At 38.7% G+C, this 20,509-nt stretch overlaps 1 protein-coding gene across 1 annotated transcript in view; it reads left to right on the forward strand.

Moving 5' to 3' along the window:
• The window catches only part of ADAMTS20 (ADAM metallopeptidase with thrombospondin type 1 motif 20), a 1,292,194-nt gene that overhangs the window by 995,405 nt on the left and 276,280 nt on the right, over positions 1-20,509 (forward strand). The gene's annotated exons all lie outside the window — the stretch shown is intronic.

Raw genomic sequence — 20,509 nt, forward strand, 5'->3', positions numbered from 1 at the left:
TCCATCATTCATTGGAATTTGGACACACAAAATAATTGCTGGTGCCTCGTGCAGTCAATAGTATCAACTAAACTTGGAGAAATGTATGTGGAACACTGTCTATTCAGGTGCCCTTCGACTCCATAGTCAAGCAACCCACTAAAATGATAATCCTTTGGTTTCCAGCAATCACTAGAGTACAATATTAATGTAAAATAAAGAATCCTTTGTGATAAGGGTCAGCTATATATTTATTGACTTTCCAATGTATGAATTACATATTTATTTTCTATATGTAGGTATAATTTATTAATAGCATAGACACTGAACATTTGTCCTTTAATCTATCAATATATTTTTTTTATTTATTTTTTGTGTTACATACTTGTGAATGTAACAAAATAAAGCTTGTCTTTGTATAACTGCATGTGCAAACGTGGGGAATTTTATGCCTAACATATTTGACCTGTATTGAAATCAGTGATCCGGGATCAGTGTTGTTTGGTATTTTCACTTGTGCACTGGTTCCAGGATTTTGAGCAAAATAGAGCGAGCGACTCTGTAGCAGCTTTAGAGGATACTCCGAGTGTATTCATTTTAATGGGATATTAGTTACTTGTAGTAATTGCAGGACAGCAGACAGACACATCAATATGCATGAGTCTGTTTGTAGATATGCATTTATTTATAGTTGTATACCAAGAAGCGATTCTCCCTCTGCGATTCGAAATAGCTGTATTTTTTATCAAAAGATGTATAACGGGCAGCACTAACAATATGCCCCTTATAAACTATAGAACATCTTTTCAATAACAAGCTTATCAGGGTAGAATAATACGGTTTAAATTGTAAGCATATTGGTTTAATATGAGTGGTATACGTGGTTCTATTTTGAGAAGGTATGTTTCTTTTTTAATATAAATATAGCCACTATTATGATTTGCTCAAGTCTTTCTGGAAAATACCTTTAGAATTATTCCCGTTACAATATAAAATATAGTGGTGAAGTTCAAAAACGCCTTTTATGTTAGAAAGTATGGAAACCATATGTAACAGACTACAAAGGTTGGCAGAATGAAATGCTGCAGCAGTTTATCACACAAAAATGTATTTTAAGGCATTTGATCCATCTGTTGCAGTCTTCTTATCATTCTCCTGTGATATGTTGCAAGCGTAGTTAGTAATTGTTTACCCTGGCAATGTATAACACGTTCAAGCCAAGCCAAACCAAAAGCCAAGATCGTTGTTTTAACGCTTATAGAGGGGTATTGAACATTATACTAATATTAGGGAATTTGAAAAGGTGTTTGATAAGCGTTTTTTCCATAGTAGAAAAATATGTATAACATGTTGATAGAAAGTGTTTGTACCTCCTTAATATATACTCGAAATTCATCATTTTGATGAATGCGGTGAAAGGGCAAATAATCATACATACATGGCCCGGTTACATTTTTAGGTGGCAGTGACTTTAAAATGTACTTAAAATACTTAAAAGCTCATTTAATGCATACTCTCAGACTACTGTTGCTGGTTAGTTGTTAGGTAAATTATCCAGTTTCATGCTCTTAGCATCTCAAATAAAGAACAATTGTGACATGTAAAGTGATTTAATGTGAGAGAGTCACAAAAGTTTGAGGTTTGAGTATATTGCACGCATCATATGTAATGTGTATGCCAGTCCTTCAGCTCTGAATTTTTGCCACTTCACTTAAATTTGCCTTTGATGTGGGTGTAAAGTATGCCTTGCAGAAGAAACACAAAAAATACCTTTTCTAAGGGGTTACTACAAAATTCTTGTATCCAATATATTAAGAGTTATTCGTCATACACCACTTGTGGAGGGACTTTGATATTAAAAAGCCTGAATTTGGGCTGCTAATGACAGGACACCAAAGTTTCAATTCAATTTCCTCGAATTGCTTGCAAATACCTGGGCCTGCATAGCTGTTTGATCATATGACAAGATGATCTCAAATAACTGTGGGATGTCAAGCTTAAATACTTATAGGAGTCTACCTAGTGCAACCTAGGTGTGGCAAGGTGCGGAAAGAGAGCTCTGTGTTTCTTGGCAACATTTAAAATTCTTGTTTTACCTGAATGAGCTGTGAGGAAATCTTTGGTACAATATTTATAAGGAGAAAAATGTTTTCTCTAAGGCCGATAGAGTGCTAACCAATACTAAAAAAAACCATAAGGGACAAAATATATACACATCATCCATCTCCAGTGAAAAATAAGCTGTTTCATCAAGTATAATAGGTAAATCAGCTGGATGGATTGAAAAAGGGCAGATGCAAAACACAGCCCTGATTTAGAGACAGTTTAACTAGGGTTCTTTTAGTCAAAGTGCCTTCAGCATTGGTCTCATCTTAATCATTTGCCCCTTCTAGAAGGACACAATAGACTACAATGGTGCCTGTAGGCATCTCTATAATTACACCATCATCACTCCTGGGTTATCCATATTGACTCTTTAGTGTGGTATCTGTTCATTTGCTTGGTTGAGCCTTCTGGGTGGGTGCTATAAAACCCTACATGTTTGGTGTCTTTGACTCTCTTGCAGACTACCTTTAGCCCCAGTTACAAACCAACATCTTTCTAGCAAGCACATTCCATTGGGTTACTTTGGTGTTCTGCTGACCTTACGATAGCGGTGATAAATATGGAAATGCTGAGTACAATAAGTGTATGCAAATGCAGCTCTGTCTTTACCTCCTAACCACATGCACAGCACCAAAATAATCCAGATACAGACAAAAAAGGATTCTACAATCATTCACAACAAACTGAGTATCCACTCATGCACCCAAACGTGTGTTGAGGCCTTGTAGGAGTAGCATAAAACTACATAAATGCAACCATAAAATACAGTACAGCAGTGGTGCTTAACCTGTGGTCCATGATTGAAAATGTTAAAAGTTTCTGTCATTGTTAAGGAATCTGAAAATGGAGGCTAAACTTTAAGTTAGTGTCCTCAGATTGATAGTAAAGGCAGTGTAAGTTCATCAAAGAGAATATAGTGTGGACAATGAGTCCCCACAATAGAAATTAGAAAAGCTTCAAACTTAATATTAAAATTAACGTTTTGATTGATTGTTCAAATCATTGAAAATGCTTTAGCCAGTGTCCCTGGATTCCAGTAATGATTACATGGGGGTCCACATAAGTCAAAATGATAAGAACCAGTGCAGTAAACGATAATTGGGAAATTGTCCATTGTGCTAGAAAGTCTAATATTGTTTTTAGTCCTGGTAAGTACTCAGAGGTGCTGCCAACACAATGTAGAATATGTATAGAATATGTAAAAACATAATCATGGTCTAATCAGTAGGACATTATTTACATGGAGATTGCTGCAACAAGTGGTGCTCAACTCCTGCTATTTGAATGTTTTCTCCTTGCAATAGTGGGCTTAGAACTTCATTTTAACACCATATTGTATTTGTTTTCTAATTGTAATAGAGGCACAAACTAATTATGCTGGTCATCCCCCTAATATTTTCCTTTTCATTTGAGATTATAATGTACCTTGAATTTATGCTCATTGCAGACTTACATGATTTTAGCATTCCAATTTGCAAATGAAAAAGGAAAGTATAGTGTGCAGCCAACTCAAGGAGTTAAATTGATGTTTTCAATAAAGAATGGCATCCCTTTTTATAATTTTAAATGAATATTTTCATAGCAGAAATAAGAAAGCTCTAAAGAGAAGGCACAATATAGGAATCTCTATTTCAAATGATGGTAAGTATTGTTGTATTATCCCTCCCAATTGCTGTTCCACACCTTATACCCATAGAACATATTACTTGTACTGACATAGCATCTAGTTATGAATGTTTGCTTTTTTTTATCCACTCACTAGGAAGCCACTTAGGGCCTGATTCTAACTTTGGAGGACGGTGTTAAACCGTCCCAAAAGTGGCGGATATACCACCTACCGTATTACGAGTCCATTATATCCTATGGAACTCGTAATACGGTAGGTGGTATATCCGCCACTTTTGGGACGGTTTAACACCGTCCTCCAAAGTTAGAATCAGGCCCTTAGTCATTATTATCATGCTCTATGGTAAAGGTCAAGCCAGAGAGATAACTTGTAAGGATTTGTGACATTTAGGGTCAGTGGAATATCTGTGCTCTCAGTCTATCCTGAATGATGGTGAAGATGATGTCCCCTTTTTATGTACAGTTTCAGTCATTGCTGCTGTACACACACAATACATTATATGAATTCTAAAATAATTATAAACTAATCTAGCTTTTAAGCTCTAAAGCCTAATCAGGTAGTCATGCATTGATTCACAGAAATACAATACATGTTGCTGAATATGAAGGAGTGAGGGCCACCATTTAGGTAATGGAGTTTGCACCAGCTATCTACATCATAATAGTACACCGGTTGTGTTACCAGTGATTCTGTTATAGAGAAGTAGCTTTCTAACAGGTCTATGATGATCCTTGGTGTCAAGTAGAAAATAGTATACTGTGAAAACATGCTGCTACTGAATGCTTTTGCTCATGTAGATTGCCCTGTCACAAATATGGAGGCATCCATATTAGTAAATTCCACTCAAGGGGTAGGAAGTGGGCAATCCAAGGCATGGTTTGTCTTGGAAATTTGGGAATTCCCAAAAGCATATACATTTGTGAGCATTCCCAAACTCCTTTCTCACCCCTCTTCACCCTGGAAGTGGCGTGGGATGTGTTCCAGTCAAAGGGTGGAAGAACTTCACTTTCAGAATGAAAAGTGGGATGGATCCCTTCCAGATTTTCTGGGTGATTAGGAAGAAGTCTTACTTCATGGGAAAAAAGTTTCCCCCAGAAAAAATATCTGTATTATATTTTACCTTTTTGCGACATAGGTAATTTTTTAGAGCTCTTTTTTTCTGGAACAAATATAAACACATATATTCATACATATTACTGAATCCTTGAACCAAGCATGCATTTTCTACTGCCCATTTAATAGATATTTCCTAAACATGGTTTAATTTGATGTGTTTGGGGAATTAAATAATGCTTCCTCTAACACACTGTGTGCAGTGTGGCATCTGGTCAGGGGGGATCAGAGGATAGTGATTCAGATTACAATACTTATATAATGCCTTTATGTAAAGATGTGTTATAGCTAGAACATGGATATATTTAAAAGCCTATCAAACAATTCAGTGAATGTAAAAGAATGATGTACTCTATTGAAGGCCAGATTTTTTGCAAGCATGCTTCTTCCCTATCAGAGTTTGAACAGTAGGGTTCTAATATCCAGACACTACAAAATAGAGCTTTTAAATAAATAGCAGAGATTATATTTATTTAAGAATTCCACATTTCAAGAAAGGGTTTTGTAAAATGTGTAGCAATGAGTCACTCTTTCTTGCCAGAAGACAAACAATGTGATTATCCGTTAAGCAGTGTGACAGACTTGTGATAATACTCTTATACTGCAGAGAACATTAACTTCTTCTAACGAAAACAATATATCACACCCAAAATCTGTCTACAACATTTTCTCCCATCCTTACTGTTCATCTGTAGTTTATTTTCTGTCTGTTTCTCTAAGGCAATTAAGATGTCATATTTAGAAAACAATGGAATTTCATTTTGAACATTTGATATTCAAATGTTTATAGCAATTCTTTACTTCAGAGTAAAAATGTTTCGAAACATAATAAGTTTCTTGGAGATTCTACATTTGATCTCCTAAAATAATTGATAGTTCTGAGCACAATGTTGTTTGATTGCCTATTTTAATATAGCTGCATACTTGCAACGTTTAGTTTTTCAGTAGTTGTTTTTGTTAGCTTTTTCCCCTTATTAACAACTTAAGGAGGGATGTACAAAGCATTTTACAGTAACAATTGCTCTGATTCAGCGTTTGCAACTCTGGAATTCTTTTTCAGACCGACTAATCCCATTTTAGGTGTTTTACATGTTTTTCCGTCTCGTAAAATAGGATTGCGATTGGCTACCGCTTCAGTCCTGGGAAGTGATTTGTTGTAAGTGTCTCTTCCAAATACAAATCTCTATGTTATGTATCAGTGTTTTGGGACTGAAATCCAGTTGCCAAATATTAAAAACTTGCTGAGACTTCAAAGAAGTTGGTAACCATTTGCGAAATGGAAGTAGTTCACAAGACCACTGGCAACTCTTAAATTAAAAAAAAGCTTTTCTCTTGAAACCCAGCCCTGTTTCCTTTAACTTTCTCTATCCTTTAATAAAAGGTGGTCACAGACGTGTTTGCCACCTGAGCTGGCAACCATCTCTGTGATTGCCTGCCATTGTAGTGAGGTGCAAATTGCAACCTAGTTCATTAATATTCATGAGGTGGTTTGGATTGCGACCCACTAGGATTCAGAACTTTACAAACTGATCTATTAGTGTATTGGTCAGATCATAACTTTTTTACTGGTCGCAGTTTGTAATTTAGGATCAGTTATTAGAATATCTGGCCTAGGTTTTGTGGCAAAAAATGTGAATTAGCAGCCAGCTTTTTTTTGTTAGTAATTTTCCATCAAGTTTTGTTCTTTCTCATTTGTCCAATTACTTTAACTAGTGTGAAAAAGGCAGTCAGAAATTGATTTAGCAAATTATGGCAGCACATTTCACCCTTCAAGCCAATGAACAGTGCACTACCCATTAATGTGTGAATAGTTATCTGTGTACATTTCTATAATTGCAAGATTTGGAGCAGTTTCCTTCAAATCTTAACTTCCTTCAATTCTCTTAGAATTCTAAAAAAAAATGCTTTAGATTTTTTAACAGGTGTTAGAAGATATGCACTTTCCTTCTATACTGTTCCTTATTGCATAAATATTTGCCTTTCTTCCATTAGCCAGAATCTGGGCATGTTCCTTCATATTTCTTCCACCTTACATCTGATAATAAATCCCCAGTTTAAACTCACAAAGTGTTTTGGGAAAGATAATATTTTTTGACTTACTTTATAACTATTCATAAGGTTTTGTGAATTAATTTTCGATGTAGCTTTGTGCAAAAGCAGTAACCCAATGATGGCTACCACTTAATTCTTATAAAAACACAAATGGTGCATAATCAATGTTATTATTTAGTCTTTTGTTTTCTGCCACTTCGCAAAGTTAGTAAATTGGTTTACAGACTCCCTTCTAGCTTACAGTGGGCACTATGTGTGATTGTCTAGCATCGTGGAAGAATTATTATGATATTGTTTTTCTTAATATTACAAATCATGAAAAAATAATTCTTCTTAGAGAACATTGATGTTAACACATTTTAAATTATGTATGCTGTTGTTCTCATAAATGTGCCTGATTGTTTAATTTGTATAAAATAACAAGTTTGTATATGTGTAAAGTTAATCTTTTATATTAAAAGGAGTCAGAAGCTCAGACATTTGGGTTGCAAAATCCAGGAACAGTTCTATACCTCATGCAGCTGCTAAGTGTTATTATGTGTTACCTCTTGTTTTAATATTGAATGTGTTTTTAAAGTGAATTAGCCTAAAGTAAACGAACAGTGCAATACCTTTTTTGTCTTTGTTCAACCACTTGTGCTTCCTAATCAAACGTTTCATCTGGTGGCCATTTATTACCAGCACATAATATTTTCATCACTTTTCATCAAACTGTTAAAATATAATAAGCTGTGTTTTATTAGACATGTTGTTAAAACTGTTTTCTAGACTGTGAGCGGTTTGTGCAGTTTATGTGAACATTGGCCAGTATATAACTGTATTTTTATGGCACTGTGTTTCTTGTTCTTAAATGTTCAAAGAAATATTCTTAATATTGTACTGTTGTCCTCCATTGCTCCTGTGACATTATATTTTCTTTACAATGTTGTTGTGCCATTACATTTATCATGCTTTCAGATTGTGCATAGCCAAGTTCCAAAGTGTATACAACCAATCTTCATTGACAGAAAGATTGTACCCACACCAGGAGCACCTACTTGAAAAAAGATATAAAGTACCCATATTTTGAGAAGAAAATAGTTTGTTTCAACGTTCTTCTTGAAAAAATATTAAAAGTTATTTAACAGAACAGTAGCATTTGTCATCACTTTAAATCACTGTACCCACATGTTATCTAAAAAGAAGTAAAACTAAGGCTCCAGTGTTTTCCACTTTCACAAATTTTTACACTTAAATACAGCCAGAAAAACATCTATTTTTTTGTCTGTATGAGTTTAAAATATGAATAAAAAGGGAAATGTGGTCGTTTTTTTAGTGATTTTAAGTGTTGTCAATCACAGGTGAAAGGATGTGCAGATTGACTGATAAGGGCGTTACAAGAGAAGGAGTTTCCCAACAGTAGTATATGTGCATAAAACGGGTGCTAAAATATGAAGGTTATCATAATAGTCTATTGGTTTATCAGCTATGGGCATTCATACCATTGAAACCTGTCAGGCATTTAAATATGAGTGTACGTTTTTTGGTTAAGTAACAGTGGAAATTTACTACTTTCAACTTCAGTTTTCTACAGAACCCAAAATAAATACAGATGAACACAGTTAAATTTAGCAAAAAACGAATATGGATATGTATAAATACGGGTTCATAAAATAAAATAGATGATGAATATAGAAAGTAGTATCATGTCACTTGTGAAATTGAATCATTCCAAACATCGGAATGCATCTTTGTTGTGTATCTAGAACCACAGTACATCTAAAAGTATAACAACCAATAATAGTAGCCTGAGAAGTAGAATCCTGAAGGTAGGCCAAAGTACCAATGGCGCAATGCCAATGGCACAGTTTCATCAGTATTTAGGATCTAGGGAAAGCATTTTTAACATCCAGTTGTGTAACAATGATGTCGCTTCCAGCTTTGCATCAGACTTGGCAGCAAATTAGTAAAATCATCAGTAGTAATAGATAGTCATCTAAGAGATGATGCTTGGATCAGCAGGAGTAGGTAGTCCCTCTAGAGATCATGCTTGCAAAATGTTATGGAAAAGTGGCAACTGAGGTGAAGATAAAAATTTGTATTGAGCTCAAATTAATTTTTTTTTTTTACTATGACAGAGAGAATGTAAGTCATGTATATTTTTACAGTGTGCTTCATCTATCTAGCTTATTTAGAAAATGATAAATTATGAAGCAAAATTCATGATAAATATGATGTTCATTAAAATGTAATTTAAAGAATAGTAGGTAAAGAGATCTGATAACGAATTAAATAGATTCCTCAAGAGTGGCATGCATGTAATGACAAACCCCTGTCAATCAAGATAATACAAGGCTTCAGAAATTGTTTTGGTGGATTAATTTCTGGGATATTTATTTATTAATTAATGTATTTATTTATTAGGTGCACACACACACACACAAACACACAGTACAAACTGTATTGTTGCTAACATTCAATAGCGTATTAATCAAACAATATAATCTAAAAAGTGCCAAAGTCATGCAGCTTCCTTGTTAGTGACTCCATGCTCAATGTGCCTCACCACCAGGCACCACTAACTCTGATTAGTAAGTGAGCAGAGTATTGTTGGGGCCTGGTGGTTAAGGGGATTGGGAAGGAAACAACAGGGAAGGAGACCAAAAATGACATAGGATAGTATGGGTAGATATCAGATATACTTCTCTTTTATACTCCACCGAGTTAGCTAAGTAAATACTTTTATATCTGTTTGATCTTCCAATAGCCTGACAATTTTTTAATGGGGTGAAGGAACTCCACCATTTGTGAATGCTAGGGCATGAAAGGTAGGTTAACAAACAATATCAGAAATCTTAAATGTTCTGCAATACAATACAGTATCCTGAACTCTATCCTCCCAGACAATATTCTGTCCGTTGAAACATAATGAAATATTGTAATATTTGTAATATGCAGAGGTTCCAATATCCTTCAAATGTCACTTCAGCTACTGTTCCAATACCCTGCAAATGGAGGTATTGAAAAGCAGTTCCAGCAACATGCTATGCTCAGGCCATGTTAACTTTGAAATATTTCAAGAGATTGGGCAAAGTCTTTTTGCAAGATACAGTAATCATTTATAAAGGAACCCTTGGCAAAGAATTGACTCTCCCCACCCCACCCAGAAGACCAACCAGCACCACCTCCTGCTGTTGAATATCCAAGAGGAGCTGAGTATGAACCCCACGCTATTACAGATACAATAGCCTCGAATCACCACCTTCATAGTTTCCCATTCCTTCCCCACTAACAAGGCCCATTCTCATTCCCATTCCTTCCCCACCAACAAGGCTGTGTCAGCAGTCTCATTACAGTTCTAATGAATATTCTGTCCAAATAAGACCCAAAAGGCTTGATCATCCAGTAGTGCTGGATCAAAGCACCAGGTAGGCATACTAGGCCTAGAGGAAGACCATTTGGAATGAGCCTAATACAGGACCATGATCAGAATATGCGTTTCCTAAGTATTCCAGCCTCACCACTGTACCCTACAAGTATATAGCATGTCATGTCGAACCTCAAGATCATGCAATCCAAAGTGGTAGGAGTACACACAAGCCTCCAAGGAACAAACCTGCCAACAGTCTATAATATCCCACTGGTCAGACAACAAATGGGTGCACTGTCAGCCTGCCCCTGGGTGTACCACATAGGGACAGATAGGACCCATCCAGACTTAAATCCTCAATGCAGTTAAAATCACCCCCACCACTCTCCAGTAGGGGACCATAAGAGAAAGCAGGAGCACTAAGGTGATCCATAAATAATTTAAGAGGTGACATCTCAGCCTTTTAGGCTCCCCCATACTAGGACATATTGCCCTTTGGGGTCTATAACCACCCTATGCAATCAGAAGGTGTCTGCAGACCTAACCCAAATAAGGGTGCCCTGGGAAAAGGCAGACTAAAAAGTTGTTTAGAACTGGCCCGGCCGGCACCTCCGAAGGGTGCTTCCCTCACTCTCCATAAGGAGGGTCTACTGGGGAACACAACATGGACCCCCCTGGACGTTTCAGTTAAGACAACACATTATAACTATCAGAGGGGGAAGAGAGGCCCTGAACATTCCATGTAAGCAACTTAATTTGTGTAGCCATAAGAGGGAGACAAGGAAGAAAAAGGACTACCCATTTATCCCACCAGCAGCAGAACCTCACAAAACCAGGCTGGCCCCACTGTACCAAACACAATTTGACACAGCCTCATACATACCACTGCCTACAAATAAACAAATACACAACAAAACACATAACAAGACACCAACACCCGCCAAGGACTGAGAAATGCAACCATCCTATCCAAAAAACATCACACACGAACCCCAGATAGGAACCAACTAAAGGCCAACTAAAGACCAAACGGCCAACTAGATCCATAACGGAAGACAGCATGCAGGGGTGGAGTCACCAACAAGAGGTGGAAAACCAACATTCAGAAGAGTCAACAGTGTAACAGAATGCTTCATGCAGCCTCCCAAACCACCGCCCCCAAGCCTCTCCGGTAGGAGTAAAGAAAGCAAACGTTTTGTGTATGAACAAGGCAAAACACTCATGTTAACCCCAGGGGGCGCTTCAAACTAGTTCACCCATGGACTCTGGGTTGACCCCAGGTAGAATGCCTTCAAGTCCATTTGTGGAGTTCTCAGAATCTGAAGTGGAAGAATGGCATTCTGGAGATGTGGGTTGCAAGGGATTCCTGCCAGATACCATAGTGGCAGCCATTTAGACGACCCTTGACTCTTCCAGTGCTACCTGGATCTTTGAAGGGTGTGTCAACCCTCACTGCTGAGAATGTTGGTGCTTGGGGCACGAAGAGTGAGGAGGCCCAGACATCTCAGGTCGCACCCTGCCCATGTCGTAAAGTTAAATCCCAGTCCCACGCCGCAAATGGATCAGTGAAGAAATTTACTTCATTCTTACTTTATTTTTAGACTGGACCTGCAGGTGAGCAGGGAAGAGCAAGGAATATGATAGTCCCAAGTTGCACAACTTCTTATTTACTGCCATGAAGGATGCCCTCTGTGTTTGAACCTGGAGAGTGAATTCAGGGTGCCGGAACACCTTGGCGTTGTCTAACACAAATGGGCCATGTGCACTGGCCTGCTGTAAGAGATTAGATGATTTCGACTCCTGAAATTCAGAAGGCGAGCCAGCATGGGATGTTCTAGGGCCCCAGGCCAAGGCCAGCACCCTGTGTTCACATTCAAAGGCATATAAGTCAGAGAGATTGTCAAGGGCTACAACCACCAGGTTTTTAGGAATGCCAATAGTAAGCCTGCTTCAGCATGCTCAGGTAGTACCAAAATGCAGATGTTATTACGCCTTGTAGGTCCCGCCTGGTCATGGGGGCAGCCAGATGCTAAGTCTGCTCCTCAAGAGGTGAAATGCAATGATCCACCGACTGCACTGCTGGCTATCAGGTCTGTACCAAGGTCTCCAGGGCACTGACCTTCTCCAAGACCTTCTGTGAATCCTTCTGGATAAGACCTACCTCAACAAAAAGGTAGTCGATTTTGCCCTCCAACCGCTCCCTCCACGATGTCAATAGCAAAGATTGCTGTCTATATATGCTGTGTCTCTGCCACCAGTGATCTACTTGATCTCCTGCAGGAGGGCGCTCGCAGCCACCTCATCTTTAGAGTGTTGGGTATTCCCCAAAATGCCACCCAGAAAAAGTGGGGGCTCTCAAGAAATGCCAGAAGCAGAGCCACAGGTAAGGCACCGACTCCCCCGATGGCACAAAGGGAAATAAATCATCAGGAGACCATGGCTCCCAAAGGGAGCATGGGAGGCCCTAAACCAGGCAGTATACAGGGCCAGAATCAAGGGAGAGCGGGGGTGGGAGATTCCCCATAAAGGTTGCTGCAGCCAGCTGCATTCCCACCTCCAAATAGTACTGTAGGTTTTCGGTGCCCCCAATTCAACTCACCTCTGTAGGCCAATAAATAGAGGGTTAGCAACCGAACGTAGGAACTCAAGGGCTCTGGGGGAGTAGAGCTCGGGCCAACCAGTCCAATGGCACCCACAGTGGCCTTGAGAAAACAGGGAGGGTTTATCAGTAGAACGTAGAAGCTTAAGCGTTCTTAGGGCAGTATGCCAGGAAGGGGTGGTTCCTCCTCTGGGACATTTGTGAGTTGCCCCAAGAGGCGGCACCTGTCAAATAAGTTAAAAAACTGTTCTATCCAAGGACTATCTGTTACCCACCATGGCTGTTTTGTGCTGGGTTTGGTTAGGCCTGTGTGGGCAGGGCACCAGTGGGCAATCTGGGTGATTGGCATAGAATTGACAATGCTCCAGCTCCATAAAGTCCACATACCTGCTTTTTCTGCTCTATCACCTGCTACATTCCCATTTTTTTTATTACGTATGATTTCAGTGCCATTACCAAGATCCAAGCACCAACAAGCATCTCTCCATTAAGTAGATGTCACAAAATACTAAAAAACAAAAATACAATGGAAAAAATGTACTGTCTTGCTTCTAAAGCTACTTCATTCATGATGTCCCTTACTGTGGTTTTTCACAGAGATAATACTGGGTCTGCGCAGAGTGATTTATCAGATAACAGTCTTTTGCTTTCAACATGTGAACACTACACAGATCTTATGCATGTCAATTAATAAACAGTAATTTCAAAATTATACAGACTTCAGTCATTATTCAACATGGTACAAAAAGGCTTTAACTGCAGAGACTAGATCAATAATGTAGACGGGGGGTCAAGCAAGGCTTCTAAGATCAGGATAGGATCATTAACTTTAAGAAGTCTGTGCCAAGTGTCCTAAAGTTCTCCTTATTAATTCCTAGCATTAAATATTCTGCAGCTCACCTTGGCAGTTTTGCCTGGAAACATTAGCAGTCTCTTAATGGTTAATGTGTGTTTGTATGTCTGGAGTGTGCCTGTATTTGTCAAGGTGTGTGTGTGTATGTGTTTTATGTACGTGAGGTTGCATGTGTATGTCCTTGTCTTTGCACACCCATAAGTATGCATGCATGTTTGCATTTGTATGTACACACCTATGCACCTGCCCTGGTTCCTATATATGTGCGCCTTTGAAGGGCTGTGGGTGCCTATATATATTCTGGTGGGTCTGCACCCCTCTGTATGTCCCTTTATTTCTGTGTGCATGTTGTGGTTCTCTATGCAGGTGTGTTTGTCTGTATCAGTAAGACGCATACTCTATGCTCAACCCATACACCTGTCTAGTTGATCTGTTTTCATCTTTTTTTTTTCAAGTGATGGTGGTGGGTACAGAGGGTGCAGTTTTATTGGGTCAGTTGAATTACTGTGGCTGTAAGTTCCATGTCAAGGTGTTGCAGATTCCAAAGTGCTCAGTGCACACCTTGACATGCCAGTTAGTGTTAGCATAAAGCCTAGTAAAAGCAGGTCTCTGACATAGTTGAGGGGCTAGCAGGGGCGGTTTCTGCTCTAACTTTGCGTAACAGAAAAATAAATCTGACTGGTGAGATTTTTGATGAGTAATCAGATCATTACATATGCTATCCAGATGCAACAAGCAGATATTTGGATAGTTGTTTTTTTGGTGAGAGTGGAGGTCCTAAGTGGTTGCAGATGTAGGAGGGCTGGAGCTCAGAGAGAAGAGGCATTCCAGAGCGAATGAGAGAGGAGGACTGCAACACAAAGTGTGAGCTGGCGAGCTATTGGGGAGGGTTGGAAGAGAGAGTGAAGGACTGAGGATGAAATAGGGTTGGAGCAGGGGTTTAAGTAAGATTAAAAAAGTGGGGGTCTCCAAAAGGGGCATGGCCTATGTAATTAAGGGCATGGCTTAAACAGATGGACTACATTTCTGTGATTCCCATAGCTTGTCACTCTACATGCATTTTGGTTCCCTCTGTGAGCTTTCTGTTGTTGTATCCAGACATTTAACACAACAACTGATATATGCCTAAATCCAACCAGGACTAGTGGCTTTGCCAGTGTTTTTAGGTGTTTTAGATAAGGTAGTCACAACATAAATTTCACTGCAAATAATAAATATTTATGATGTTGAATTGTGATACTGTGAATTAAATATTTCTGAGGCATGTGGAAGAAGCAGGGGTTTTCATAGTGCCCCAATCATTCCCATTATGGTAACTTTATTCATGTGTTTAAATATTGCTTCATAAACCTTCAAAATGTTTAATTAAAGCAAAGTTTAATAAATAATTTAAACTGCAAGATTTTCACCACTTTTAAAAAAAAAATCCCTGAGTGAGAAAAGACCTGAACTGTACTTATGCTAGTTGGGATTGCACGCTTCGTTCACTCACTACATAAAACTCAGCCTTAAATGTTATGCCCCACCACTTTGAAATGTCACCTTCCGCCACTATTACTCTAGATTTAGATCTCTTTCATGATGACCAGGGGTGTCATTGATCCACAGGGCGAAGATTTGTGTCCTGTGTCGTTGGAACAAGTTGGTGGTTCCTGTCCTGTGGGGTGGGAGAGGGGTTTTGTGTTCCTGCCAAAATATCACTGCAAATATGAAATGATTCAATAGGTATTGAGTAAACAGGAGTTTTTAACAACTTTATTTATTGCTGAATCTCAGATTACTTCACAAGTACAGATATTTAGTTGGCAAAGTAATATCTTACTATTCATTCCCCCAAGGGATGTGGACACAACTAGTGGGGGAGGAGGGAAGGAGGAGAGTGTATTTTTCTTTTAATTACTGTCCACTCCAAGTATCTGATTGAGACATTTTGGCCACACCCTTTCTGTTTTATTTAGTAGACCCATTCCCATCACGTGGCATCGCTCCATTTCTATGATGTTAGGCATCCAAGCACCCCAATATTTTGTTAGAGATGAGATTTCATCTTCTGATTTTCCTATTATTCGTCTGGTATCTAGGATCCCCAAAAATATTAAATGGCCCTTCAATTTTTAAGCATTCACAGATGGAGACAAGGTTCCTAATAATACAGTCTTGGTAGTTATGTCAATTTATTCTTTCACCAGTAACATTATGCAAAATCGCTATAATTTTGCCATTTATATGTTTCCATGCATCTAATAAAGTCCATGGACAACTGCAATTTAAACTGCCTGCCGAGAGCCAACTCTCTATTTTCACTCGGGTGTGGTAAAGCTTAAATGTTTAGAGGTATAATGAACATCTCACATATGCCAGCTATAATTGGTATGCATCTTCATAGAAATTTGGGAGAGCTTCACTCGTGTAACAGCTAAGCGTACTTGTTTCCGTTTCAGTATCATCTTATCGCAATTAGCCTCTCCTGAGTATTCTCATGTATTGAGGAGAGACTCATTCTAGTCATTTTAGTGTTGAAAAGCAGTTTTGCTTTTCCCCTACAACACCTATGATGTTTCGAACAAGAAGGCACCAGTGCTGAAGCTGTAGATGATTGAAATAAAATTCTTGCATTGGTAATACGCATTAATTTTGCTGTTCTCCAGATGTCTTGAGTTGACCCATCTTCATTAGTTGGCCAAACTCATTCATGGCCTTTTGAAGCCAATATTCACCCTCCTTCATACCTTCTGTTGGAATGAGAGGATTGGACCATAGGGGTGAAAGTTCATGCCATTTGAGGATCTTCAGTGGTTTTTGGCTTCAACGTTATATGCATATAGTAGATTCTTAAAGGCACTCAGTCACATTTTGGTGGAATTTGGATGCTTTGAATACTTTTCTAAAGTTCAATACATTGGTTCTTTGTTTTATAACCTCAATCAAAGAGTTCCATACCATAGGCCCCAATACAAATCTATGGACTGTAATCCAATGGAATGGAGTGCACAGGATCTTCAGAGTCATTTCATTCGTAGACAGTATTAACTGACAGGGAGAATAAACTGTTCTTTTTCAAGCAAAAATAATGGGGTGATGGCTTTCAAATATAAAAGGATGATTGATACCAGTTTGAACATACTGTATTTAAGTACTCGTAGCCAGTGGAGAAGACAAAGACTTTATTTTATGCTGTCATATTTCCAACATTTAGTACCCATATGACTGCCGTTTACAAGCATTCAGCTTGGACCTATAAAGTCCTCCTAGGATAGAGTTGGTATTGTCTAGTTTAGAATTTATGAAGGACTTCGTTAGGCCCTAATAGAACAACATGGATTTAAATTGTTAAGAGCAGACAAAGTAAAATAAAGCACCGATGTGGAGCTTTGAGCTACAGCTGGAATCCCACACAAATAAGCATTTGCCGATTTAGCACAAAAACTACTTTGAGGGTGTAAGACACCATCTTATAACAAGAGCCCAATAAGAGAACTTCTGTTTGAGCTCACCCATCCCTCTTAAGTTACAAGGAAGCAGAAAGCATTGTTCAGTTTAGAAACTTGTAGAGGTTCACTTTGGCAACAGTACATCAATACTTTGTTTTGGTAGGCCTTGAAGTATTGTTAGCGGGCTCATAAAGTATGGGAGTCGAATTACACTAGAATAAGAGAATGTACAATCCATTGAAAATGATATAAAGACGATACGATTTTGGTAGGTGTGAGAAATTGGGCTGTGGGTTGAGGGGAATGTGAGCCCTTCTCAAGCAACAGCTACAATCCCCATCAGGGTGAACCACAAATAGTCAACAAAATTAATCTGTGCTTAACCCTCTGATAACTTGACTCAAAAGTAGTCTAGTTAATTACTAGTTAATTAATTTACAGGCAATGGGTGAAGTATTTATGCAGCACACAAACAGCAATAAAGTGAAAATACAAACCAAGAAAAATAGAGTAAATTGCAATACATTATTTGACACTACAACAACAAACACCAATTTAGTAGAACCAGAAAAATGTTATTTTAAAGGCTTAGGCAAAAATTTGTGCCTATGAGCACAAAGTTCCAGCCTTTTTATCTAGTTGCACCAGACCAGGACAAAGTCGAAATTTCAGGCCGACCTTCATGGAGCATGGGCCGGATAAAGGGACTAGGTTAGACCCACTGAAAATTGTTATGTTCTTAATGCAGGCGGTGATTCCGAGGAGCGATGTCTCAAGATATGTTGCACTGCATCCATTCTGAAGAGGAGCTGCAAGGGCTATGATGCGAGGCTATAAAAGCTGTGCTCGGTTGCACTGTGCTGATTCAGTTCCAATGTGGATCACAGCTGAGCTGCCAGAGCACCTTTATCCCCAATTCCAAGGGTCCAGGACTGGGGAGGCCCCACTTGGGGATGTTAGAACTCACACTAGACAGAATCCAGGTGCAGGTTCAAGATGGGTGGAACCTTTTCTATTCCTCAGGATCTGATCAGAAGGCAAACCATCTAGTTCTTAGGGTCAATCTGGTACTCCTGGGTTCAAGGTACAGGCCCAGTCCTGCCTCCTCAGATATTAGGGCAGCAGAGAAACTGAGCAGTCCTTCTTGCAGCAGAATAGTCCTTCTTCTGAGTCTTCTACAGGTCCAGAAGTGATCTGAAAGGTTGGTCTGAGGTTCCTGTTTTATACCTGACTCCTTTTTTTCAAGCGAGGAAAGCATCTGGAGGCTTTCATCCACAGAAGTGTCTGGAATTTTCTGCCTCCAGTCCAGCTACAGGCACAGAAGGCTAGTGTGACGTTCTTTGTATGAGAGCAGGGCACAGCCTATAGAAGGATCAATGGGGCTGATTCTAGCGCCACCCCCCATTCCTTCCTGAGATGGCCTATCTAGACACACCTAATCCCTCTATTGTGTGGCTGGGTGGGAGGAATATACAAAGGCCAACTGTTACTCATACCTCGCCATGTGACCAAGGAACAGGTTTCAGGCACCAAATGGTTAGAGCATAAAAATGCCAGCTTTCTAAAAAGTGGCATTTTTAGAATTATGAATTAAAATATGACTTTATTGTTAAAGAGGATTTTATATTACAATTCCTCAGACACCAAACATGAATTTCCTACCTGTTCCCAATCAAAAGTTAGCACTTTCCAAAATCTATTTCGGAAACCCATTGTTATACTATGGGAGAGGGAAGCCTTACAGTAGCAAAAAGCAGATTTGTGAGTTTTTCACTACCAGGACATGTAAAGCTTAACAGTACATGTCCAACCTCTTACTTACAATGCACCCTGCCCTATTTGCTGTTTAAGGCCTACTTTAGGAAGTTTTAGGCTTGTCAAAGGGGTTATTTTTCAAAGTTGTATTTGCAGTTGTAAACTGCTAGCAGGATATAATGGCAGATCTAAGGCGTGTTTTAAAGAGTTACTTAACTGAGTGGCACAATAAGTGCTGTAGGCCCACTAGTAGTGTTTAATTTACAGGCCCTGGATATATGGTATACCACTTAACAATACATTAAATTTACCATTTAGACATAAGCTAATTGTACAACTGCAGGTTAGCAGTTGTAAAATGCACAGAGTCCTAAGGCCAACAAAAATGGATTCAGCAAAACATTTGGTGTAAGAACACCTTAAATGTTTATTTAATGAGGTGGGAGAAGTTGAAGTTCAAATGTTTATGAAGGTTATCAAATTGGCAAGTTCCTGTTTACTGTGCTTCAGTTTCCTTAACTTGTTTTGTCAAAGTCACCAAGGTTTTTAGCGGTTTTGGATATGACAGGAGCAGGACTCACCTATGGATGCCAGCAAGGTTCAGACCACAGGGACAGACGACCTATGTCATGGTTGGATCTGTGTTCGGCTTCTTCTGCTCTTGACCCCTGCATCCTTCCGAACTTCATTGCTCACTGACTCCTTTACCTCTTTTGAACAATTCCTCTAGTGGCTATCATTTCTTAAACTATTCAGTCATTTCGTGCAGATACTTCTTCCACCTTCATCAGACTTTCATAATTCACTCATTAAATTAATTTCTATATTTCTGTCTATTACATGCAAAGTCCTGGATCTCTTATTGTCTCCATCATAACCTGAATAAAAATGATATTCTTTTCCTTTGTGCTCTCTGTTTACTTTTTTGCTGTACTTGCACATTTATTCTACTTCCACTTACTTTTCTCCATCTATCTGATGCTTAATAACATTGTAATATTTGACCCCTGTTTTATCCCCAGTGCTCACATCTCTTTTGTTATTCAAACATGGATATCTAAACATTGCAACGTTATCATATTCTCTTCTCTACCAACCTTTCAAGCACCAAAATCCCAACTATTCACTACAGCTGTAATCGATCTGGTTTATTTGTCCCCTGTGCTCATAGATCTTCCTAGTCCTACACATGCTCCTCTGTAACCTGTTTTATTTTAGAACTTAAATACAATGTTATGTCTCTTTTACACTTCTTGACTCTTATTGAATTGTATGCTGATTTTATGGCTTCCTGATGGGCTAGCTTCGTATAGGCAGCCACCTACATTGCCCATTTGAGTATATATATGGCCTAAAGCTCTACACTGGGAAGGACTGCAGTTATATCAGTATTTATGTATCCATTTCACCATGTTATCTGTATATCTGAAGGACCATGTATACAAAAGAGTGAATAGTGCCTTGGCTAAAAGATTTATTAAATCTGAATCTGACTGCAGAAGTGACCTTCAAGGATGATTTATGCATTATCACAAATAAATGTGATAGCTGGGCTGGGTTAATGTTTGTATTGGGGCAAGTTCAACATTTAAAAATGTGTGTGTTGCCAAAGAGCTTGTATGTGTTCTCTTTCATTTCATATCCT

The sequence above is a fragment of the Pleurodeles waltl genome, chromosome 4_1 (assembly GCF_031143425.1).
Source record: "Pleurodeles waltl isolate 20211129_DDA chromosome 4_1, aPleWal1.hap1.20221129, whole genome shotgun sequence".
Classification (NCBI taxonomy): domain Eukaryota; kingdom Metazoa; phylum Chordata; class Amphibia; order Caudata; family Salamandridae; genus Pleurodeles; species Pleurodeles waltl.